A 13,216-nucleotide genomic window follows, 5' to 3' on the forward strand; every position below is an offset into this window, starting at 1 on the left:
TTTTGACTTGGCACTTACTCTGTGCACTGCTCACACGCTTCCCAGTGACCCAGCTGTCTCTTCCATCACCGGCAGCCGGAGGGAGCCCGGGGCAAAGGAAGTGCTGACAAAGGAGTGAGAGATACAATCATGTTTGGGAAGGCTGACAGTAGCTTCTGGGTGGCTCATTCCAGTGGTTCTCAACCTGTGGGTCGCCGCTCCCTTGGAATCACATATTGGATATCCTGCATACCAGATTTACATTGTGTTTTGTAATAGCAAATTTGCAGCTATGAAGTCGCAATGAAATAACTTTGATTGCAGGTCACCGCACTATGAGGAACTGCACTACAGGGTCACAGCATTAGGAAGGTTGAGAAACAGTTTGTTTTCCTTTTTGGGTTTTCGAGACAGGATTTCTCTGTGTAGCCCTGGCTATCCTGGAACTCTGTAGACCAGGTTGGCCTTGAACTCAAAGATCCACCTATGTGCTGATATTAAAGGTGTACGCCACCACTGCTTTGAGAAGCATGATTTTAGACCATGCAGTGATTAGTTTTTTATTGTGGTGCTGGGGATCCAAACCAGAACCTTAGACATACTAGGCAGGTGCTCTACCACTGAGCTGTGTCACATCCCCAGCTCCCCCACCCCCAGGTGGGAAATCCTGTGGATGACCCAGTTACCGCTAGTGACATGTGTTAGCTTTTCTGCAGAGTTCGCAAGCTGTTGATACATCAGCACTAGCACTGAGGGCCTTAATCATGCAGCATTTGCTCATAGGAAAGGGCTTATATTGGTAAGCCAGTTTACCTACAGGATAAATAATAGCACATGGTAAATTTACAAAGCAGTGCACTGTGGGTCCTATCCTGAAGGCTAAACTAAGGGGGACAGGAAGATAAAATCTTAAAGATGATAAAATCGCACCGAAAACTCAAAAGTAACCATTAAAAAAAAATCTCGTTAGAGACGGCTGGAAGGTAGTATACTGGGGACATCTACATGAGTAGCAAATAACTTTAAGATGTTATAAAAAATAATTTATAGTCGCAACAATACTTACAAAAGTCAACAAGCAGGAGGCAGAACTTGTTTACACCAAATGTAGACAAATCTAAGATGCTATCAAATAACATTGAGCTAAACATCTCATGCTTTCCCGTTTGACAGAGTTCCACAGCCAAAAGTCAAATGGCCTCTTGTCTGGGCATGTGTGTTTATACGGGTGGCTGCAGGCACTCCGTGGGAATGTGCTCAGTGTCACTGGGCTGATGGCAACTTTTATGCTAATGTTCCAGTCACTGCCAACCCTGCTTGAGGTATTGGAATGAAAAAGGAAAATGATAACTTTTAATATTTGTTTTTTCCTTTCAAAAATTCTCTCAAGGCTTTTGGTACATTTACTTTGCCAGTATTCACCGTTCTGGGCTCACTCTGAAAGAAAATAAGAGTTAAGGAATTAAGTTGCGAGCCAGGCCTGGTGGCACATACCCTTAATCCCAGCACTCAGGAGGCAGGTGGATGGATCCGTGTGAGTTTGAGGTCAGCCTGGTCTGCAAAGCAAGTTCTAGGATATCCAGGGCTACACAGAGAAACCCTGTCTTGAAAAACCAAAACCAAAAAAAAAAAAAAACAAACCCAAACCCTTAGTTTCCATTTCCATTCCCATTGATTCATCCTACCACACATTTAAAAGCAAAACACAGGATAGTGTTTATGTTGGATTTGGACGAGCTGAAGGGATTGGGTACCAAACAGTTATTTAATGCTCTTGATTTGTGTGGAGAGCACATAGACCTTCATGTTACAAATGTAAGTATGCATATGTATGGATTGGGGATAGAAGTTTATGTGTCAGTAAGTAAAAGGACAAGCTAGTCTGCATACCAGAGTTGTAGTAAACAGTGATGCCGGGTGAGGCCCCATGCATCTGTAATTGCTTCACTGGGGAGGCTGAGGAAGGAGGACCACTGTGAACCTGAAGCCAGCTTGGGCTTATAGTGAGTTCTAGACCAACCTGGGCTTCAGAATGAGACCCTATCTCAAAAACCAACAGTCAATAAAAATAAATAATATTAGCTACAAAGTTCTCATCTCAGGGAAACAGCAAGGCAGGGTTTTATTTAGATTCTCAGTTCCTTCTTAGAAGAGAGGAGCCAAGGAAAATGCACCCTAGCCATGTGGTGGTCATTCATCCCTTTAATCCCAGAACTCAGAATGCTAAGGCAGGGGGATTGTCATAAGTTTGAGGCCAGTCTGTAGAACATAGTGAGTTCTAGGATACAGAGCGAGACCCTACAAAAACAAAACAAGAAGTGTGTCATAATCGAATTGTGCCAGCATTTTCCCGGGTCATAACATCATAAGAACTAGGAAGTTCCCAGCACTACCTTCGATATTAAGCTGTGGTGACATTTGACTCAGCAAAGTGACTGAAGGGCTTAAAGCACCATGGTATTCAGAGAGCATCAGAGAACTAAGGGGGAGAGCCGGAAGATCGTGGTTAATATTATAAATGTAAAAGCTGAAATGGGAGGAGACAAAGCGGGACCCGGCCAGGCGGAGAGCAGGCGACGGGAGCCAGTCCTCTTCGCCCTTTACAGCTCTCCCACCTTCTCACTTTGTTTCTGTCTCCCCATCTCCCCTTCTAGAACAGGAAGGCTGTGGCTTAAGATGTTTTGAAAAATCCCAGCATAGGGAATCTCAGCACATGAATAGTTGTTAATACAGAGTATGAAATGTGCCTGGTTTCCATATTAGTTATCCATGTAAACTGCTTAGTGTTAGAATTTATTAAAAATCATACAGTAAAATCAACATTTACTGCATGTTTTCACCTGTGCTGGGCTGTACTGTTTTATTTATTCAATTTGCTAAAGACTTAGACTGTTTTAAACAGCTCAGTGATGTTCCATAGCAAGACGCCAGTCTAAGCCCAGGCAGACGAATTCCAGAGCCTCACAACCACACTACTGCACATCTGTATTGCCTTTATTATCTGCCTCTGTAGGCAAGGAAAATCGGTGACATGAATCTACAAATCAGGACATTGGTTATCTCAACTTTAGAGTCATGAACTGCCCCGAGGAAGCAGCAGTTCTCTCATTCAGCCTACCTGACCAGGGTCGGCAGGAGTGCACGTCCCACAGGGACTTTAAGAGAATAGACGATACAGCTGTGAATTTGAGAAGATTCTTTTTTCAACAAGGAATCTTTTACTGAAAGTTGTTGCAGAAGTCAAATTTCTGAAAGTTGTTGCAGAAGTCAAGATGATAATGCATACACTGATTATAAATGAAAGAGCTCATAATCAGGTAGCAGTGAACAGAAAATTTTTAAAAATATGGTGTGGCAAGATTGTCTCCAGCTAAGACTCATGGCCCTGGTGGAGAGGATGCTTGAACTAGCCTTCCCCTGCACTCAGATTGGTGACTACCCTAATTGTCATCATAGAACCTACGTCCAGTGGCTGATGGAAGCAGATACAGAGGCCCACAGCCAAGCACTTGGCCAAGATCCTGGAGTTCAGTTGGAGAGGAGGGACTCTAAGAGCAAGGTCAAGATCATGAAAAACCACAGAGATGGCTGACCCAAGCTAGTGGGAGCTCACGGACTCTGGACTAACAGCTGGGGAGTCTCAATAGTTATTGTGGTCCAGCCTTAATAATCTTCTTCCCAGGGGCCCAGGAGAGAAGCTACGGATGGTGGGAATTATTTTCAGGAAATGAGTCTAAGAACACGGAGCTCTTAGTCCGTCTACTTTATTCCTCTGGGATAAGATTCTATCTAGACAGCTTTAGTTCTGTTCTCATGCCTAGCTCCTTTCTTGCCTGATTTCTCTCTACATTTACCTGCCATCCCCTCTAAGCTCTATCTTAATTCTCTCATCTTAGTTCTGCCCCATCTTGGTCTTTCTCATCTCATTCTTGCCCCGTCTGGCTCTTCCTCATCTTCCATCTCATTCTTCTAGTTCTCCATCTAGTTCTCCAGTCAAAATCCTCCCTCAGTCCGAGGTTTACAGTTATATACCCATGCAGTAGCAGTGCTCTAGCTAAAGCAAGCTCACCAGGCTTGACTTCTTACAGGGTCATAAAGGCAGACAAGAGTTTTCCTCAGGCAGAGACCATCAGTTCTTTTACAACCCAAAAGTGGAGTGGTAAAGGAGGAGGTCAACTGAGAGCTAAGATCGTTAATATATCAGAAAAAGGGAATTCATGTGATCAAACTACATTCCTAGAGGTGGTTAGGGAAATGTTAGGAGTCTATAATGTTAGTATAAATACCACTGAGGCTGTATAAGAAAGGAAGGTCTGAGCTTAATTTACCTTAATTCAGGAGATTGTTTGGCCGTGGATGCTTGATAGGTATTTTAGATAAATATACTGTTAGGAGTTTTTGAAAGCATACAAAGCATACAAGAAAAGCATTGCAGGAATTGGCTAATAAATATACAAAAGCTAAAATATCACCAAGACCTCTTAAGCCATGGCTTGACCTTCGGAAAAGTCCTTGACCTTTCCAAGTAGTAGCTTTTGTGATAGTAGCTGAATTCCACTACATTTTCCTGTGGCTTGCAGCAGGGGAGCCTGCATGGGACCGAACTAGGCCCTCTGAATGTGGGTAAAAGTTGCATGGCTTTATGTGTTTGTGGGTCCCCTGGCAATGGGACCAGGACTTATTCCAGGTAAACGAACTGGCTTTTTAGAGCCCACTCCCTATGGTGTGATGCCTTACTCAGTCTTGATGCAAGGAGGAGGGGCTTGGTCCTGCCCCAACTTGGTATGCCAGCCTGTGTTGATTACCCAAGGGAAGCCTTACCCTCTATGAGGAGGGGATGGGAGTAGGTGTAGGTGAGGGGGAGCGGGAGAAGGGGAGGGAGGCAGAACAGGGGTTGGTATGTAAAAGGAAAGAAAAAAAATATTTTTTTAATAGAAAAATACGGTGTGGAAGTTGATGGTTGTGTGTTTTAAAAATTAGTCAGTATAAATCATCCTAGCAACGAAACACTCCTGGCTTCCTCGCTGTGGCTATCTATACTCACCAGCTCTGTGTTCTGCTTCCTCTGCCTGGGTTTGCTCTTACCTCATAGTCACAAACATTTTTTGTTTTGTTTCCCCTTTTATTAAAACTAGGTTCTTTTCTTATATAATAATCCTGATTACTGTTTCCCTCTCTCTACTCCTCCCAGTTCCTCCTCCCCTCCCCTCCGTCTGGATCCACTCCCTTTCCATCTCTCATTAAAAAGAACAGGCTTCTAAGACATAACAAAACAGGACAAAATGAAATATAATAAGGTAAAACAGAGTGTCACATCGAAGTTGGACGAGGCAAATCAGAAGGAAAAGAGTCCAAGAGAAGGCACTCGGAGGTGGCGGGGGTGGGGAGTGGGGGTGGCGGCGGCGGTGCATGCCTTTAATCCCAGCACTCAGGAGGCAGATGCAGGAGGATCTCTGAGTTCGAGGCCAGCCTGGTCTACAAAGTGAGTTCCAGGAAAGGCGCCAAAGCTACACAGAGAAACCCTGTCTTCAAAAAACCAACCAACCAACCAACCAACCAACAAAAACCCAGAGACCCACCCATTCACGTATCAGGAGTCCCATGAAACACTAAGCTGAAAGCTCTACTGTGTCCTCAGAGGACCTGGTGAGGACGTGTGTCGGCCCTGTGCCTCAGAGGACCTGGTGCGGACATGTGTCGGCCCTGTGCCTGCTGCTTCAGTCTCTGTGAGTTCCCATGAGCTTTGCTCAGTTGGTTTTGATGGCCTCGTTCTCCTGGTGTCCTCCATACCCTCTGACTCTTACACACTTTCAGCCTGATTTTCTGGGGTTCCCTGGGCTCTGAGGGGAGGGGTTTGATGGAGACAGCCCATTTAGAGCTGTGTGTTCCAAGGTCTCACTCTATGTGTAATGTCTGGCTGTGGGTCTCCATTCTTGTTCCCATCTGCTGCAGGAGGAAGCCTCTCTGGTGATGTGTGAGCAAGACACAGATCTATGGGTATAGCAGAATATCATTAGGAGTCATATTTTTAAGACCAGTAGTATTTGGTTTTACCTAGGTCTCTGAGCTCTCTAGTTTCTGGTTCTTGGTCACCTAAGCAATATCAGGTACGGGTTCCATCTCAGGGAGTGGGCCTTAAGTCAAATTAGACATTGGTTGGTTACTCCCATAAGCTTTGAGCCACCATTGTCCTAGCATATTTTGCAGGCAGGACAGGTTGTAGATCGAAGTTTTTGTGGCTGGGTTGGTGTTTATGTTTCTCTTTTGGTGGTAGTCTGCAGAGTATCTTCCCGTGCCAATGACACTTGACCATGAGGTGAAGGGTCTATGTAGGCTCCAGCTCGCCCTCTCCATGTTCAGTGAGGGTGTTCCTTTCAGGAATGCAGCCTTGCTTTCAGTTTGCAGAGAGCAATGTTGTAGACTATTATTTTAAGGTGTGTTACTTTTGTTTATGGTGCATTTGTTTAACTCTGTGAAGCTGTGTTACTATGCCTGTTTAAAACACCTGATGGTCTGTCTAATAAAGAACTGAACAGCCAATGGCAAGGCAGGAGAAAAGATAGGCAGGGCTGGCAGGCAGAGAGGATAAATAGGAGAAATCTGGGAAAAGGAACAAGAGAGAAGGAGCAAGAGAAGGAGGAGGACTCCAGGGGCCAGCTACACAGCAAACCACTGAGCAAGAGTAAGATTTACAGAAGCAAGAGAACAAGAAAAGCCCAGAGGCAAAAGGTAGATGGGATAATTTAAGTTAAGGAAAGCTGGCAAGAAACTAAGTCAAGGTAAGGCCAGGCATTCATAATTAAGAATAAGACTCCATGTGAGATTTATTGGGGAGCTAGGTGGTACCCCTCCCCCAAAAAAACCCAGAACAACCTGTTGTTTTGGCAACAGCCTGGGTTATTTGTGGATTTCCATGGGACCCCTTTGACCAACAACTCAACTGAATGTAACCCAGTCCTGGTACTGGAAGCTTCGTTTGGTGACGAGAGATGTCCAGTGGGGCTCTGGTTCCCCCATTATTTGGAGACCTCATTAGGATTGCCTTCATATACTTTAGGGAGTTTCCACCATACTAGGTTTCCATTCCACCATTCAAATCCGAGGCATATCTGCCCGCAAACCTGTCTCTCCTCCCCCTCTTCACCTGATTCATCCTTCCCCCCTCCCAGGGAGATCCGTGTGTCCCCCCTAGTCCCTTCCTCCATACCTAACCTCTCTGGGTCTATGGATTGTAGTTTAGTTATCATTGATTTAATGGCTAATATTCACATATAAGCGAATACATACAATATTTATCTTTCTGGGTCTGGGCTACCTCACTCGGGACATTTTTTTCTAGTTCTATCCATTTGCCTGCAAATTTCATGATGCCATTTCTTTTTAACAGCTGGGTAATACTCTATTGTGTAAATGTACCACACTTTCTTTATCCTTTCCTCTGTTGAAGGACATCTGGGTTGTTTCCAGTTCCTGGCTATTATGTACACAGCAGCAGCGAATGTGGTTGAGCAAGTGTCCTTGATACAGGATGAAGCGTTCTTTGGGTATATGTCCCAAGAGTGGTGTAGCTGTAGATCAGTTCCCATCTTCCTGAGGAACCACCGTATTGATTTCCACATTGGCTGTACAAGTTTGTACTCCCACCAACAATGAAGTGTTCCCCTTGCTCCACATACTTGCCAGCATGAGCTGTCACATGTGTTATTGATCTTAGTCATTTTGACAGGTGTAAGATGGAATCTCAAAGTAGTTTTGATTTGTATTTCATTGATGGCTCAGGATGTTGAACATTTCTTTTAAGTGTTTCTCAGCCAGTTGATTTTTCTCTATTTCTAATTCTCTATTTAGATCTGTATCCCATTTTAATTGGATCATTTATTTTTTGGTATCTAGTTTCTTGATTTGTGAATATGTTGGTTTGGAGAGGTCTTGGAGTTTATTTGTGGATCTTCTTAGTTAACATCTGTGGCACTTTGAATGAAAATGGCCCCCATAGGAAGTGGCACTATTAGGAGGTGTGGCTTTGTTGGAGTAGGTATGACCTTGTTGGAGGAAGTGTGTTACCCTAGGGGTGGGCTTTGAGGTCTCATATATGCTCAAGCCATGTCCAGTTCAGTGTCTCAGTTCACTGCCTGTTGCCTATGGATCAAAGATGTAGAACTCCCAGCTTCTTCTCCAGCACCATGTCTGCCTGCATGCTGCCATGTTGCACCTTGATGATAATGGAATAAACCTCTGAACTGTAAGCCAGCCCCAATTAAATGTTTTCCTTTACAAAAGTTGCCATGGTCATGCTGTCTCTTCACAGCAATAGAAACCCTAACTAAGACAGAAGTTGGTACCAGAGACTGGTGTATTGCTGTGATAGGCCTGACCATGCTTTTGTTTGAAGGAATACGAACTTTGGGACTGGATTGGAAAAGCAGTTGAAATGCTTTAAGCACTGCTTAATGGGCCATCCTAGTAGGAACATGGAAGACAGCGGTGCTGAGTGTGATTTGAACTGTGGGCCTGGCTCAAGAGGTTTCAGAGGAGAAGAATTTTAGTGTATTGGCTAGAGATTGTGTTTGTAATATTTTGGTGAAGAATGTGGCTGCTTTTCACCCTTGTCTGAAGAATCTGCCTGGGGCTAAAGTGAAGAGTTTTAGATTAATTCTGTTGGCAGAGGAAATCTCAAAATAGCCTAGTATAGACTCTGTTGTGTGGTTATTACTGGTTACTCTGATACAGATTTATAATGAAAAGGAGCAAGCTGAGAAACTAAAAATATAAAATGTACAATTTGAGGAGAAAAGAAGCACCAGGAAGTGGAATGGAGCTAAGTCCTGTCTTCAAAGAGATAAACAGATTAAGAAATGGAATAAAGGGAGTGGTGACCTCAGGGCAAGATCCCACTCAGCTACATTTCTTTTTTTTTCTTTTTTTTTTAAAGTTTATTTATTATGTATACAATGTTCTGCCTGAATGTATGCCTACACTCCAGAAGAGAACGCCAGATCTCATTATAGGTGGTTGAGAGCCACCATGTGGGAATTGAACTCAGGACCTCTGGAAGAACAGCCAGTGTTCTTAACCTCTGAGCCATCTCTCCAGCCCCCAGCTACATTTCTAACTTGTGAAAAGGAATTGAAGAAAAGCTTAAGGCAGGATGTGGTGGTGCACGCCTTTAATCCCAGCACTGGGAAGGCAGAGGCTGATGGATCTCTGAGTTTGAGGCCAGCTTGGTCTACAGATTCAGTTTCAGGACAGTCAAGCTTAGGCAGTGAAGAAAACCATTGAAAACAGAAAGTTGGTGAAAATGTAACTGAATGAGGGGGCCATGTTCCAGCCCCAATGAGCAGCAGGACTTGGCAGCTTTGGCCACATGGTTCTGGCTTTAGAATTAAGGATAGAAGAAAGGGGCTATGCCATTTACCTCCATGACTAAGGAAAGTCACTGAAGCCAGGCATGTGTCACAGGTGTCCCTGAGTGGAGGCCTAGAGAAGCCATTGTGTGAAGCTGTGAAGTTGAAGCCTGGGTTGCCTTGGAGAACCCAAGATGTTGGAGATGCCTGAGCCATGGGATGATACCTGCCAAGGAAAGGTGCTAACAGAGAATGGAACCAGTCCAAAAGAAAGAAATGTGTTGCAGTCAACAAAGCTGAAGTGAGTTGGACATCTGAAGATAATCTTGACATTGGACATGGTGATGCAGAGTCTAGAGTTTGCCCAGCTGGTTTTCAGTCTTGCTTTGGTCCAGTATTCCCTCACTATTCTCTCTTCCCTATGTTTTGGAATGGTAATGTATATCCTGTGCCATTATATGTTGAAAGTATGTGATCTGGTTTTTTATTTTGATTTTTATAGGGGCTTACAGTTAAGAGATTGCATGAATCTCAGAAGAGACTCTGAACTTTGGCCTTTTAAACATTGTTGAGATTGTGATAGACTATGGGGACTTTTGAAGTTAGACTAAATGCATTTTGCATTATGATGTTATAAGCTTATGGGAGCCAGGGAGTGGAATGTAGTAGTTTGAAAATGATTGGCTCCCATGAGCTCATGGGGAGTGGCACTATTAGAGGTGTGGCTTTGTTGGAGGAAGTGTGTCACTGTGGGGCTAGGCTTTGAGGTCTTACATGTGCTCAAGCCACGCCTATTGTCTCAGTTCACTTCCTATGGCCTGTGGGATCAAGATGTAGCTCTTTCTCCATTCTCAGCTCCTTCTCCAGCACCGTGTCTACCCACCCTGCTTCCTGCCCTGGTGATAATGGACTAGGCCTCTGAAATTGTAAGCCAGCCTCAATTAAATATTTTCCTTTATAAGAGTTGCCATAGTCATGGTGTCTCTTCACAGCAGTAGAAGCCCTGACTAAGACAGCATTCTACTTGGGAAGCCCAGTACCCAGAGCTGCTCAGAAGAGAACACGCCACTGTAACAGTGACGCCTCCAAACCAAGCAAGCTAAGAAGCAAACTGAAAATGATTAAAGCCAACTGATACATCACCAATGATCACAGAAACAAAATGGTGAAGACAGTGTGTACTATGAAGTTAAATGTTGTTTGAGGAAAATCTGAGAATAGTGAGTGAATGGAATAAAGAAATGGGGGGAGGGGGAATGAAAGACCAAGACCATATAAGAGGGGAAAAAAAAAAGGAACGGCACAGTGTCACATTCCGAAGAAGAGAACAAGAAAGAAAACATCTGATTGGCAAGAAGGAAAAGCCTCAGCAAAATCAGAGGAGCATGACAAGACCAATAGAAACTAAAATCTTAAAAAAAAATAGGAAATAAAAAATACTGTTAGGCATATAGTCCCCCACCCCAAAAGGGTTGGAGTAGCTTTTGATGGGTCCTCTAAGATTGGAGTCTACCAAGGGAGGGGCTCTCAGCTGACTAGAGTCTCCTGCCTTCTCTGACATTTGCGCCACTGCTGACTTTGGACTGGCCAGGTGTTGGACATCTCCCAGGAAACATATTTTTTGATACTTACACAAAAACTATAGCTCACATTATGATCTCACACTTGTCCAGCTTAATTATCAGTGTCTTGAAAGTAGAATTAGCAACTAAGACAAGAAGAAGTGACTACTATCCCCCTCTCCAGAGAGCTAGCAGCTCTGTGTCTATTACTTATAATCCACAGAATGTGTTGGCCATATCACAAATACTTGTGTTTATTAGTTATGGATTTTTTTGAGATAGAGTCTTGCTATGTAGCTCAAGCTTGTCTCAAATTTGTGGTACTCCAGCCTCAATGTCCCAAGAGCTGGGGTTACAGGCATGCACATAACACCTGGCTTATTGATGGAAAACCCATGAGGTAGGTAAAAAGAGATGCTAATTCTGTGTGGACACAGTGGGTACCATACTCAATATCCAAAACAGTTAAATATAGTCTTACCTTTTCAAATAATACTTTGCAGAAGTATTTCATCTATTTGGGGACTCTCTTGGTTAGTTAGAAGGAACAGTCTTGAATTTCCAAGTGACCATCAGTAATTTTATTTCACGTTCTTTATATTTAAAACCTAGCCTTCAGATTTCCCCAATAAGCCAGTGTTTCCAAGCTCTTATCTTCTATTCCTGGTCCAGGCGGTACTGTATTAGTTACCTTTCTCACGACTGTGACCAAGTATCTGGCCAGGAGCCACTTGAGGGTGGATTCTGGAGCATATCTTTTGGAGCATAGTTCAAGGGATACAGTCCACTCTGGGGAAGGCATGGCATTGTTCGTGGTGGCAGGAATTTGTACCGTGTCTTGCTCACATCTTCATAGATGATGAAGCAGAGAGCTTGGCTAAAGTGGAGCTCAGCTCTCAGGCTCAACCCTGCCCTTAGAGCCCCACATCTACCAACTAGTTCCCATGGCCAAAAGGTTCTACAGTCCCTCAAAACAGCGCCACCAGCTTGAGACCCAGCATTCAAACGGGAGTCTTTGGGCGACATTCCACATTCAAGCACTGTTCTTTCAAATTTCACCCGCTCAGTGTGTTTTTCAAGCCCTGTCTCTACTCTGATGACTTGGGTCCTTAACGTTTTCCTTGATTCCTTGCCTTACTTTCTACTGTTCATCTACTCTGTCCTTCAGTCTATGGTGTATTTCTCATTTTCCTTCTATTTTTATCATTATCTGATTGATTTGGCCCTTTCTGTTGTGAAAAAATGCACCTATAACTTGCCATCTTAGCCACTTAAGCGGTAGAGTTAATTGGCAGTAAGTACATTCCTCGCACCATGCCAATGCCCCCGCCCCCTCCCCCAGTCGGGGCCCCACCTCCATCCTGTGCTCTTTTATCTCAGACACCTGTGCCCATCAAACAGCATTCCTCTCTTTATCCTACCAACCTTGAATCTGTAGATACACCAGATTATAAGCCTGAAATTTTTTTCCAAATGTATATGCAGCTATATACTAGTGCTGTAGTTAGTCAGAGGCTCTGACATAAGAAAAAAATGAATTTAATTGTTAGCTGAAGAATCCACAGGAAGGCTAGCGCAGGGCTCTGAGACATTTCAACTTGTGACTTCTTTATGCCCCAGAAATGTTTATGTGACCCCAGATGCATAGTTGTATAAAGTAAGCATACAAAGCAAATGCTCATAATATATCATAAAGAATGTATTTTTAAAATAATAACTTGGTGCACATATAATTTTGCCATTTATGAAAGAGAAGAGCAGACTTGCATACGAATGGAAATGCATGTGGTACTTCTTTTGACATAAAGCATCCATCCAGTCTTGGCTGGATGCTTGATACTGGAGGGAGTGTGACATCTTCAGTACATTTCCAAGTCTGTTGATGACTTTATTTCATAATTGTCAGTGTAGAGAACAGACACTGCCCTACATAGTTATATAAACATGATGACATGTGTTTAGGACATTTCAGAAATTGTTGGAAATTCTTCCCTAATCCTCAGCTAAAATGAATTGACTTATTTTTAATGAATCTCAAGTCAGCAACTCAAAAAGCCCTGCTCTTTCAATGCTGGGGATTGAACCCAGGGCCTTGCACATTAGAGGCAATTGCTCTACTATTGAGCTATATTCTCAGTCCTTTAAGGGAAGTTAAAAATAACCAGAATATTCTAATACAATCCAACACAAAGATGTAGTAATTTGATACTTTTATGTACTGAGTGAAGACAGTATAAAAATATGAAAACCCCTTTTCTTCATAATTAAACAATAGTGTTTCTGCAAGAGCAAGAACCTTTGTATGCACAGTAAAAACACCTCAATTTGTTG

The sequence above is a fragment of the Peromyscus californicus genome, unplaced genomic scaffold (assembly GCF_007827085.1).
Source record: "Peromyscus californicus insignis strain IS unplaced genomic scaffold, ASM782708v3 Scaffold_13__1_contigs__length_99412109, whole genome shotgun sequence".
Classification (NCBI taxonomy): domain Eukaryota; kingdom Metazoa; phylum Chordata; class Mammalia; order Rodentia; family Cricetidae; genus Peromyscus; species Peromyscus californicus.